Source organism: Panthera pardus, unplaced genomic scaffold (genome assembly GCF_024362965.1).
Source record: "Panthera pardus isolate Hobbes unplaced genomic scaffold, ASM2436296v1 HiC_scaffold_15, whole genome shotgun sequence".
In the NCBI taxonomy this organism is placed as follows: Eukaryota; Metazoa; Chordata; class Mammalia; order Carnivora; family Felidae; genus Panthera; species Panthera pardus.
This window is the reverse complement of record NW_026526710.1, coordinates 45,056,581-45,069,293: the sequence shown is the minus strand read 5'-3', so window position 1 is coordinate 45,069,293 and position 12,713 is coordinate 45,056,581. Positions and strand designations below refer to the sequence as shown.

General features: G+C 38.5%; 1 pseudogene; it reads left to right on the top strand.

Moving 5' to 3' along the window:
• The first annotated feature begins 751 nt into the window (after positions 1-751).
• The window catches only part of LOC109276515 (uncharacterized), a 33,813-nt pseudogene continuing 21,851 nt past the window's right edge, over positions 752-12,713 (top strand).

The following is a 12,713-nucleotide window of genomic DNA, read 5'->3' as shown; positions in this document are numbered from 1 at the left end:
ACATAAAGTACAACTGCAAGTGCAGATGGTTCATGCAAATCTTGAGTTACAGTGTTTTCAAGTACATCCATCCAGATGTCTCTGTCCAAAGTTTCAGCAGTCCACTTGTTCCAGCCAGAGCCCTGACTTTGGCATAAGACTTGCCAGGGCTGAGAATGCAACCTTCCTGGGAGTTCTGTAGCTCTTATAATTAGGTCCTGGGCCTGGTCCTCTGCTTTTTCTACCTGCTAGCTGCAGGAAATTAAATTTTCTTCATATGTTTCCCAAGAGGTTCTCTGGCTTCCACACTTAGCCATTAATTTAATTTATCAAATACATTAATTGCTCCCAGCAACAACAATCAAATTCCATAAGCTTCATAATTACCACCTCTCCCAAACTTCTAAAGCACCTGAGATATTGCCTTACTGATGCATTTCTTTCTATGGGTATACTGTCCCAGTTCATCTTAAATGAAAACGCTTAACCACTGCACCACCACAGTGTGCCAAGAGCCTCCCACAAGAGCTCTACCTACCACAAGTGTTGGGGTCCTCATTGGGACTCACTGCAACTGGTCGGTGGCAATTAAGTGTTATTTTAGATTCAGACCCTCAGACCACTCCAGGTACCACCTCTGTTCAGCCAGATTCCCTGTGAAACATGTAGACAGATATATTCCTGCAAAAACTTTGTTTGGGAGTGCCCTTGGGGTCAAACCTGTGAGGGGCTGAAGGAAGTAGGACTGGAACTAGGGAAGAGTTGAACATTGATGCCACCACCACAGAGGTCTCAGCCTGGGACCTCTGGGAAAACTCCTCAGGGCAGTCTTGTTTGGGAAGAGCAGGGTGGGCTGTTACCCAAGTCTGGGGGAATAAGCCCTTTAGTCCTGAAAGGTGGATCTGAACAGTGCAACACAGCGCTGAGCAAGAGCAGAAAGCTTTCAGACACGATTAGCAGAAGACAAGACGGCATGTGCAGCTGTAGTGCAGAATATGGCAACGCAGATGCAAGTTGGTTATTTGAGTTGATGGAAGCAAGATAAAGTCACTATTTTTAATTTTTTCTTTCCATGAAAAACAAAATGAGATAATTAGTTGAGGATGAGTAAACAGATTTTGAGGAGAAAAAAAAAATTACATAGTTCTTCTAGATGATGGAACAACAAATTGACAGAAAAGTAGGACAAGATTGCCTGGGACCCCTGAAACTCACTTGAGATATATTGTCATAAACTTAAGGGAAACCCATCAGCGTGTTTGAGTGTTGTTCTTCAAGAACATTTAGTTTCTCAAGAACAAGCACAGAGTAGGCAAAGAGGTGAGTTTCACGAGGCTGAGGTTTCACCTGCCAGGGCAGTGGTGGGAGACAGATAATGGAGTTGATGTTAGAGAGGAGGGGATACACTTTGTATGAATCATAGACTCTAAACTAAGGAAAGATATTCAGGACAAGAGGGGCACTAATGAAAACAAACACAAAGGTAATAGTCAAAATGATTGGAAAATCTTAAAGAGCTAAATATTTGCAAAAGCAGATGACACTAGACCCGGTGAGCTAGCAATACAAGGAATGCTGAATTTATGGTGGGTTACTTTCAAGAGAGAATCAGGTGCAGCTATCAGAATGAAAATCTGTAGAGTACCTCCATAGGCTTGGATATCCGATGTTGAGGGAGTGATCACTGCAAGTGAGAAACTCAACGGTGTGAAAATCCAGAGTGTGGGTTCAGTCATCACATGATGCTAAAGTCATCGAAAGAAAGGTAAGACAGTGGTGGTGAAAAAAAAAATATAAGGATCATGTTAAAACTGTCAATAAGTAAGGCAGTTACCAGGCAGTTGGTAGATACTATACAACAAGGTGGGGCAGTCCAATTTAAATAGCTAAGGCGTTAGGGGAATGAAGGGATGAATAAACTTGAATGGTAATAAAAGAAAAAGAACACTTACATTACATATGGGGTGGGAGAGAGAGAAAACAACAGCCATAATAGGAACAGTTGAGAGGCTGCAGAGGAATCCGACATCCTCAAGTGATGGCCGGATTTCAGTAAAACCAAAAAGGAAAAGGAATGTTTACAGAAGTTAAAGATCATACACCATTTTATTGATAACAGAACCTGAGTTCCAGAAAGTATGTGTGCATACGTGGTGAGGTCAGGAAGCGAGGAGCTCACGGGAGGAAGGATAGGAATCAGAGTGTTGTGTGAGATTATGTCAGATTAGAGGGTGTCCAGAGCCAAATGGAGGTACATAAAGGTAACTATGTATGTCCTCAGGGGCTTGGACTTCTGGCGAAAATTGGGATCAGAGATAGGCACAACAGGAAGATGCTGATCTTGATAGACACTTAGGAAAAAAACAAATATTCATTCTTAATTATAATATTCCTGAAACTGTCTCTTGACCATTTTGTAATAGTGAAAACATTCACTTGGAGACTAGGGTAGGACAGTCTCAGGATCCCAGGAATCTCTTTTTGCCTTTCTCAATCCTGGTGTGAATATGGTCATGGCCAGTGAAAGGCCCATGGTCCCAGGAAGTCAATCATAAGACTATAACTGCTGCTTATGGTGATCGCTTCTGGGCTCAAGTTGTGACAGTTAAAATTTTGCCCATGGTTTCTTTCTTTCTTCTTAATTTTTTAACGTTTATTTATTTTATTTTTGAGAGACAGACACAGAGTGTGGGGGGGGGGGGGGGCGGGCAGAGAGCCAGGGAGACAGAATCTGAAGCAGGCTCCAGGCTCTGAGTTGTCAGCACAGAGCCCGACGTGGGGCTCAAACCCACCAACCGCAAGATCGTGACCTGAGCAGAAGTTGGCTGCCCTACTGACTGATCCACCCAGGCACCCCTCTTTCTTTTTTTCCCTTTTTAATGTTTATTTTTGAGAAAGAGAGAGAGAGAACGAGGCAGGAGGGGCAGAGAGAGAGGGAGACAGAGGATCTGAAGCAGGCTCCACACTGACGGCAGAGTGTCCAAACAGGGCTCAAACTCACAACTGTGAGATCATGACCTGAGCCAAAGTTGGCTCCAACTGAACCACCCAGGTGCCCCTTGCCCAGGGTTTCTAAACAGAGCTGGCTGCAAAGACTTCTCTTTGATGACTGACGCATCTGTTTCTGGACCCATGTTCCCCACTATGTGGAAGAAGTCTATCTGCTGAAGACAGAATGAGCAACCCACAAAGAGAAGCAAAGAAGAAAGAGGAAAAGGAGACTTTACTGCATTCTAGTCTTTGAAGCCGATTGTTTCGAATGCCAAAGCTGACCAAACCCTTTCATAAGTGGCCAATATATTGCACTTTTTTTATTACTCTGATTCAAGTTAGATATGTGTCACTTGCAACCAAATGTACTTGACTTGTACATATATTTAAAATAAACACATTTTAAACAATGGGACAGTTCCGCATTGTACTCTTGAAAGTTCTAAGTAGAATGACCTTGAAAGGTCTTCTAATCCATTTCTTTGCCTTCAGGCAGAATGACACTTAAACCGTCCAAGAATGCATGTGGATTTTTAATAAATACCATCTGTTGGTGACATATGCCTGTGGGATTTGTATGTGTAAATTACAATTATGAGATGCTCAAAAAAATAAAAAACAACTATACATTTCTATTGCCTTCTCTGGAAAGTGATGAATCATGTTACAGAGTGCATACTGTATTTCTCTTTTTGAAAGGGCATTACCAATTACTTTAGCGATTTGATTTTCAACAAAGTTGAAATTGCCTTAATGAGACTATCTCAGAATTTCTGATTCTTCAAAGTATGTTCAACTATCTTAAATTTTTAGTTTTAAAAAGTCTTACCTTTGACAAATACTTGTTTTTTGCCATTATCAGTGCTGTATGGAAGAAGAAACACAAGTTCGTGGAAAACACACTCCTCCCAGAACAGTAATGACATCATTTCTGACATTATCAAAGGTGCTTCCAGCAAACACTCCACAAACCAGGGCAATGTTGAAGTTTCTTCCAGGAGAGCCAGAAACAGTGATCAATGCTCAACAAATAATAAAGGATTTTCTAAAAGGTAAAGAGAGAAATTTGTTTAGGATCCTAAAAGAGTACTACCAAAAATAAAGAGTAAAAATAATTAAATCTCTATCAAATAATAACACATTAGGTAACTTACTGTTCCATTATTGTCAACACCATATGAGATTGTAAGTAATATTTCAAATCAGAGTCTAAGGATTGCATATCCAGACATAAAAAAATTCCTATTTCAGGCATTACCCTGAAAAGGATATAAATGGTCATTCTTCACTCTGATGGCCAAAACAGTGACCAAGAAACAGCATCCACCCTGTTCAGGTCCTTCCCATGATGCAATGTTCCCATAATGCCACAATGTTGGCTTAGGATTTTAGAAAGTCAAAAACAAAACAAAACAAAAAGGAAGAGTTAAATGAAATTTAATTTCCCCATTCTGCACAATATACAATTTATGTAGTAAATTTTACAATATGTGTGTTTCAGGGAGCCTGTGTGGCTCAGTCAGGCATCTGACTCTTGATTCTAGCTCAGGTCATGATCTCACGGTTTGTGAGATAAGCTCTGAGTAGGGCTACAGTGCCATGCTTGCGTGGGATCCTCTCTCCCCTTCTGTCTCTGTCCCTCCCTCGCTCAAGCACACGCTCTCTTGCTCTCTCTCAAAATAAACAAATGAACTTTTAAAAATCCTATAAAAAATAAAACAAAATACGTGTTTCAAAGTCAGTGTAAGTTTGTACATGTGTATATCAGTTTGTTTGTATGCCGTATGTATGTCTGTCTCCCTGAGCCTGTAGAACTATTTCTATGAAATATCTCACTGGGAACACTGTTACAGGCTATTTTCCTTAAAATTCTCCAGACCAGAAAGGCACTGTGGCATTTCATCTATAATAGACACCAGGCACTGGAATGACTTCACAGGAATGAAATGTAATATTCAAATCAAGTAAAGAAACTAGTTTCTTTGTGCAATTTACATATCTCTATATAATAAAAGGGATCATATTTTCTTCAAATACTTTTTTTAACTCAATAAACAACTCTCTCCTACTTCTGGTTGAAAGTAAAGCCAAATTATTTCAGTCAATAGTTTCAAGAAATAACATTTTACATTTATTTTTCATTTTCATGTTTTATACAATATCTGTCACTTGTTTGAAAATTGAATGTGTGGCTAGTCGGTTAAGTATCTGCCTTCAGCTCAGGTCATGATCTCAAGGTTCATGAGTTCGAGCCCCACACTGAGTTCTCTGATGCAGAGTGCAGAGCCTGCTTCAGATTCTCTCCCCCTGCTTGTGCGTGCACACTCTCAATCTCTCTCTCCCTCTCTCTCTCCCTCTCTCTCTCCCTCTCTCTCTCCCTCTCTCTCACTCAAAAATAAATAAACAAAAATTTTTAAAAATTAAGTAAAATTCTGCATATTTTGAATTCTCCTTAATTACATGTACTATATATTAAGATATTACCAAGCTATTTGGAAATTTAATTTGAAGATTGAACCTTTACTTGTATTTCCCTAGGTGGGATCCCCTGAACTCTAGTCATAGGAAATATTTGACACTGTTTTTGTGAAGAACACATGTGGAAAATGCTTCCATTAATATTTTAAATCGCTAACACATGCACACACACAAATTTATGTAATTTTACTTAATACAACTTTTCCCAATACACATTACTCTAGACTACTCTGAAGGAAATACCATAAAGAACACAGAACTTCCTGATGGAAACACCATAGACTACCTTAAGGAAGACACCATTTCTATTGGATTAACTTTAAAACATAGTCTACTCTTCATAGGAATGAATTGCTTGCAAAAATACTAAACAAACAAAAACAGAAACAAAACAAAACAAAACAAAACAAAAAAACCTTCACATATTCACATAAGGCTGTGTGAGCATTCCTTCCCGGCTGGCTGGATAATTACAGAAACCCCAGGGAGCATGGCTGGGGATGGGGACTCCCCCCATCCCTTATTTCTTCCTCACACCTCTTGTCCACACTGCTCCACATGCCACGCCATGGTCACTTCTGTGTATCATACTTGACATACTAATTGCAGAGAATTCTCAGATTTGAAATCCCGAAGCGCTCTGAATTCAGTCTGTCTTTGAGGTATGTTTTCATTAATTTAATATCCGTAGGAGGAGAACAAAACCGAATCATAGAGAACACTACACTAGGTTTTAGGTGAGATGAGTGCAGGAGCTGCCTTGGCAACAGGAATCAGCTTTTATGCAGGCAGAGATGCAAAACTATGGTCTTCTTGACCAAGAAGACAAAAATATACACAGAGCTCTTCTTGTTCCAAAGAGATCTTGAATTCATCTTTTTTTTTTTTTTCCTTAGTATTCTTCTAAAGTATTTCCTAGCTCTGTCGGGACCTTGTAATAGTCTAAGTATATCACAGATATATGCCACACTTTTATCTTTATCCTTGCACTTTTCTTACCAAATTTTAAACATAAAGTTTTCATATATCTGATCATCTAGGAGCAAACTAAATAGCCAAAGGCCTCATCAAATATTGCACTTTTGCTTTCTCATCAGTTCCCTTGTGATTTGTATCACTCCCCCAACTATTTCTAAGTAGATCTTCACCAACTTCTGCAAGTTTTAATGCCTACCCATCAAACTTTTATTTAAACCTTTGGTTTCTCAGCGATATAAAATTTGAATAATTGAGAAAATAAGTAATACTGAAGAAATAAAATAATAATCATCTAAAAATACATTATAAGATAAGGGGAAATGTCCCACAGTAGAACCCAGAAGCTTCCAAGTTCACTTCCAGGTTCTGCATTACTTCACTGTTTTACGTTTTTAGACTAGATAAGCTCTTTCAATACAACAGTAAAGGGAGATAAAGCAATGGATCAATACATAATGATTACAAAAAATTATCTCACTACATTCTAATAGATAAATTATATTCTGAAATTATTTCACAACATTCTAACAGGTAAATAAACTATATATATTGGTTTGATTGGCTCATATATTAGTGCTTTGCTAAGAGAACAATATTTTAGATTCAAGCCTTAAAAGGGGTCAAGTAACTATGGCGAGTTTCCTAATCAGAAACAGCATCCATAATCCAACCAGTCATCCCATATTATCCACCTTGTTGCCTGATGAGTGAATATGGATGAATCCACACAAAATAAAAAATATCACTCTAATAAACAATTCACTGAATGACCCATGTCATTTTCATACATATTTACAGAGATTTCATTGATTCAAATTAGATACAAATGGCTTGCATTGCCTCAAAACCAATAGAATTTCTGCACACAAATTCCTTTTCCTAGTAAGTCATTTTCCCTTCCTTCTTTGAGAAAGGTCAAATGTAGCCTCATCTAGGAACATATTTATCACCTACTCCCTGCCTTCATTTAGGGTTAGGGCTTCTTCTTTGGGTGGGGAGAGCCTTCACTGATGTGCTCCCTCCCCCTTCCTAACCAGCTCTGGAATAGGAATTTCTACTATACACCCTACACTTAATTTCTATAATGACTTTTAGCAAGAGTATCATCATGACTCAATGACATATCTACTTGTATGTCTTCCCCAGAAGACAGTGCTTTCTGAATGGCAAGACTGGGTATTTTCCTTTTGTGTAAAAATTAATTAAAAAAAAAAAGATAAATGCTTACCTCCTACACTAAGATCTAAAATCATCATAAAATAAAAATGAATTTATCTGTTTAGTTTGCAAAATCAGATCAATCAACTCTAAGCCTCCATGCATATGCCTAGTTGACTGAAAATTAATGATTAGTCATTTGCTGTGGTGAGAGGGGAACTTTCCACCACTCTAATGTTATGCAAGAGTCCCAGAGGTTTATATGGACCAAAACATTCAGGTATACCCTTCTTTGCAGTCTACCTAGGACAGTGTTGATACTGTCTGAGCCTGAAGGGCAACTTTCTGCCCCCATGCTAGTCCCAGGCACAGATATCTGTCACCAGAAGTCTCAGGGTCTCAGCCATTAGTGATCAGACCACTGGCATTTCTGTGTCACACCCTTAGAGGCCCATTATCGCCTTTGGAAGCTGGAGGGGAACCCATCCCATGTATACAACATATACCCAACACAGCCACCTGATCATTTACCCAGGGGACTCTTAGAACTCCTTCACCCCAAGCACTAACCCTGCTCACTCCTTTCCCTTTCACACTGTCCTTGTTTAACTCTTCTCAAAATGAATTTTCCCCCTGGGGGAGGAGAAGTAGAATAAGGGCAATTTACCGTTGGTCCCACAGTGCTGGCTTCTCTTTCCTGAGGTTCAAGTGGGAAAGGAGATGTTAACAACAGATAGTGTTTTTTTAATCTTCTATTAACTGACTTATTAAGCATCCTTCAGAGGAAAAGACTAGTCAGCCATGTCAGCAAAAACAAGGATTCACTGAGGCAAACATTGTAAGCATTAATTCAAGAACACCCCCCGGGAAGAGGCAGCCTTAGCTGAAATTTTCAAGAGTTATAGCTCCTTTGCAGTGCTGATGCTATTGTGGAGAGGGATAAATCCAGGTATCTTCACTGCATTAAGTCAACATTCAAATCTTATATTTCCTGTGATTCAAGTTCCAGATTCACCCCAAAACCTAACTGTAGCTTAGCTTCCTATGCAGTTCTGCTGACGAGGATAAACGTAACAGGCATGTCTGTTTGCTGCCTGACAGTTGTTTTTCTTATTGTGAAGTAATAATTGGCATTCTGCTTTTGTAAATTAGTCTCAAGAGCTTTGAGAATGGATTATATATAAGTTGACAACATGTAGAAGGGGGAAGGCTAAATCAGGGTCAGGCTACTATAGACTGCCTGGGGAGACCACCAGGACAATGCCCCACAGCCTACCCTAGGATCATCAGATGCTTTTCCTTCTCTCTCTACAAGCAGGCTAGACTCACATGTGGGGCTCAATAGCTGAATATTGAATGATTAAACCTTTTACATTTTGACAGCATTGTTTAGAGTACAAAAGAAGTCTCCAAGCATTATCTTTTTTAATTCTTAAGAAAATGCTAAGGGCTGATATGGAAGTTTCTATGTCTGTTTTACAGGTGAAAAAAACTGAGCAACAGAGTTTTGGTGACTGGTTTGAGGTTACATTGTTATTCACCAACCAAGCCAAAATGTATTTTAAAAAGTGGCTACAAATATTTTTAACCTGGATGTGACATTAATGCCTTGCTACCAAAACTCTGCCCCTCAAAACACCTACAGATAAATAATAGTTAATGGTTATGTAGCTCTTAATTCTACACAGGTACTATTCTAAGTAATTTACAGACATCAACTTGTTTAGTCTTTATAATAACCCTATGAAGTTAGTACAAATTATTATTCTTATTTTACAGGTGAGGGAAATAAACTTCAGGGAAATTACGTAAAGTGTCCAAGGTCACACAGCTAGGAAGTGGCAGAGACAGGAATTAAACCCGGACACTACTGTTTCCCAAACCTATGCTCTTTCCCTATGTTATACTGTGAATATATGAAAATCCTTTGCCTGGTTGGATACCATAAATCTCGGATTCTACTTGCAGCTTATTTGTCATGTGCAAAAGGCATCTTTGCCACTTGGTTTAGTAGCCATGTTTGAGATTTGACGTCTATATCCATATCTTATCAGGCTTGTACTTGGAAATCTGTCACTTTCTTCAACCCTGCCACATCTGCCAACCTATACTTTCTAACACAAGGACAATCCCAAGAACTGACACCTGCACTCTCAGTTCTAGACTTCCCCAGTCTGATTCAAACTGCTTCCAAATGGAAGTCCAGTTATAATTGACAAGATGAGATAAAATTTTATTCTATTAAAAGACAATTCTTTGGAATACCAAATGTTTTTAGAATAATGTTCTTCCCCATGCTTCTCCAATATCAGATAACTTACTAACTGCCAACCTGTATTTCAATAGGTATCTCATTCAACTGACTCTTTTGTGATAGTTTTGAGAGTATTCCCTCCTTAGGCCACCCACCACAATCATCTCTCTCTCATTCGAGAAATATTTATTGAACCACTAATATATGTAAGAAATAAGCCTAAATGGAATCCTATGAGATAAGATTCCAAAGGCATAGCCTTTGTTGTCAAGGAGCATACTATTTATTAGAACTAAAAGATATACAGAAATGAATATTAGAAGAAGAGTATTATTAGTTGCAAAAGGTTTGTTTTTGAAGAACTCTGGAGGAGAGATTATCCCATTTATTCTAAGGAGTCAAGAAGTCTCCTTAAGAAAATCACATTTCAGGTAGAGTCGTACAGGAGTGCCAAGGAAAGAGACTACTTCAGGTTGAACAACTCGTAAGATCAAAGAACAGAAGTTAAGACAAAGCAGAACAGTTTTCTTGCTTGGCTAGAGCACTGTATGGATCCAAGGATGTAGCAAGAATCATCTTGGAAAGGTAGGTTGGGGCCAGAGTGTATGAACCTTGAATGTACAGCTCAGCATTTCACTCTAAAGTAATTTTGGAAGTGAGTAACGTTCTTTTTGTTACATTGCACAGTGGCTAAAGCAAGGGACAGTGGGGGTCAGAAAAAAATCTCCAGCTTTGCCACTTAGTAGTTCGGTGACTTTGAGTAAGTCATTTAACCATTCCAGGTCTCAGTCTCCTCATCTGTGAAATGATAATGAATATAAGAACTACACGTCATAGGGTGTGATGGCAATTAAATAAAGCAATGCTTACAAAAGAAGACAGTGTGGGGATTGGCATTGGTAGATACTAGGAAACACTATTAGTACTGAAAAAGCAAATAAGTAGTGAAGACTTAGAATTCTCAAAACTCATTCTGCACGCGTTGGAATACTTTCTAAATCATCTGTGCCCCTTTGCGACAAAAGGCATTTGATACCATATTCCACATGTGTGTAGTTGAGTACTACGTGGACACCTGCCTCCATCCTGTTCTTTGCCCACTTCTGTCTTTGCATTGGTCTTTCTGGAAGACACATCACACAGATAGTACATATTAATTTTCTGTTTCGATAAAACCCGTGGGACTTTTTCACACATACTACAACTGCCATGCCAAGCCTCCTGAGTCCTGTCCTCATGCAATTATTTTTTTTCCCTAAATGTAGGAATTCAGATCATCTCTGTTAATTTAATCGTATTAATTTCAATTGATTTCCTTGTAGAAATCATTTTAAAACTACTAATTTTAATCTAACATTTTAACTTCAAGTCACCTGAAAATTTGATAAGCATTGAACCTCTCACTAAAATATCTAACTAGGTTAGAACAAGAAGAGTTCTGAATTTTATACCCTCATATGTCTCCTCTAGTTTATTAACTTATTAATCGACACTATTAGGCTATGATAATTCAGCCAGCTAGATTTTTCTTAATATTCTTATGTACTTCTTGCTCAAAAGCTATCTTCAAACATTAGATCAAATATTCTTCCCAAATAGGATATAATTTATCTGCCCCATCATTTGTAACAGAAAGTAAACTAGATGTTGTTGTCATAACTTGTTCTTGGTAAATACATACTGGCTTTCCATAACCACTATTTTCTTATTTAACACTCTCCCCAAATTTGTTTTATATCCATGCTTTTCTCAAAGTTCCCTGTGCATATGAAGAAGAAACCTGGCCAAATGTTCTTACTGAAGCTTTTCCAAGTTAAGTCTGTATGGATTCTTGAAGTAACACATTAGCTGTGTGGGTAGATGGTATGAAAATGGATCCATCAGAAGATAGGGCAAGACTCTTAGCTACATCTATACCATGAAATGTGTTTATTTACAAAGATCTTCACAAGGAGATTGGGTAGCTTCAATCTTATATGTTATACTCTTTTAAGGCACATTTCAATATATTTTGCAAGCAAGAGAACCTTTCTGAGGCTTTTCATTTAATTTTTTGTGGAACTATCAGGTGCGCAAAGGAGGAATACACCAATTAATTTGGTTTCCAATTAATTTTGTTTCCTGAAGTCATTTCATTCTAAGACAACAGCTGGAAATCCCCTTATTTCACATAGGCACTAGCAATTAACAGTATAAAAAATTAACAGGATGCAAAGATTTCATTCTGCTTAACAATCAAAAGGAGTTGTTCTATCAAAAGGAGTTGAAAGGGGCTTCCCTTGACCCTGACCACCAGTTCCATTTGTAGTTCATTGTCCCAAATCTCTTGTTCTAAAAAGCTTTCACAGAGCAAACACCTCGGTAGCTTGTTCTGTCACCTCTATTGCACTTTGTCCAATAAATTGGGTCAATATACTTCCTATTCTCAGCCTTTTCTTCTGACTCAACAGGATGCTGGCATCATTCCAAACCTGCTGGGCCCCAATCCTGGTTTAATAGAAATTAAAAAAACAAAAATCAATGAGAGAAAAAATGTTTCTGGATAGCTCAGCTGACATAGCCACAGGCAGGAGCTGGTTAGTGCTATTCGGCATTATCCACATGATCAGACAGACATAGACTGTTATTTCACAGTTCACCCTGCCGACCAAGTCACTCAATTGTCGCAATCAGTGCTAATGCTTTAGGGTAAAAATAAATAAATAACAAATGTGGACTCTAGCACATGCACTGGCTGGTGCTGTGAATACGCACGGAATAGCACTATCGGTAGATTCAGCCAGCCAAGGTCTAAATCAGCTAGCTAATCAATTCCTAATTTGTCTTTTTCTTTTTCTTTTTCTTTTTTTTGGTTTCTGCTTTGTCAGTTAGCTGG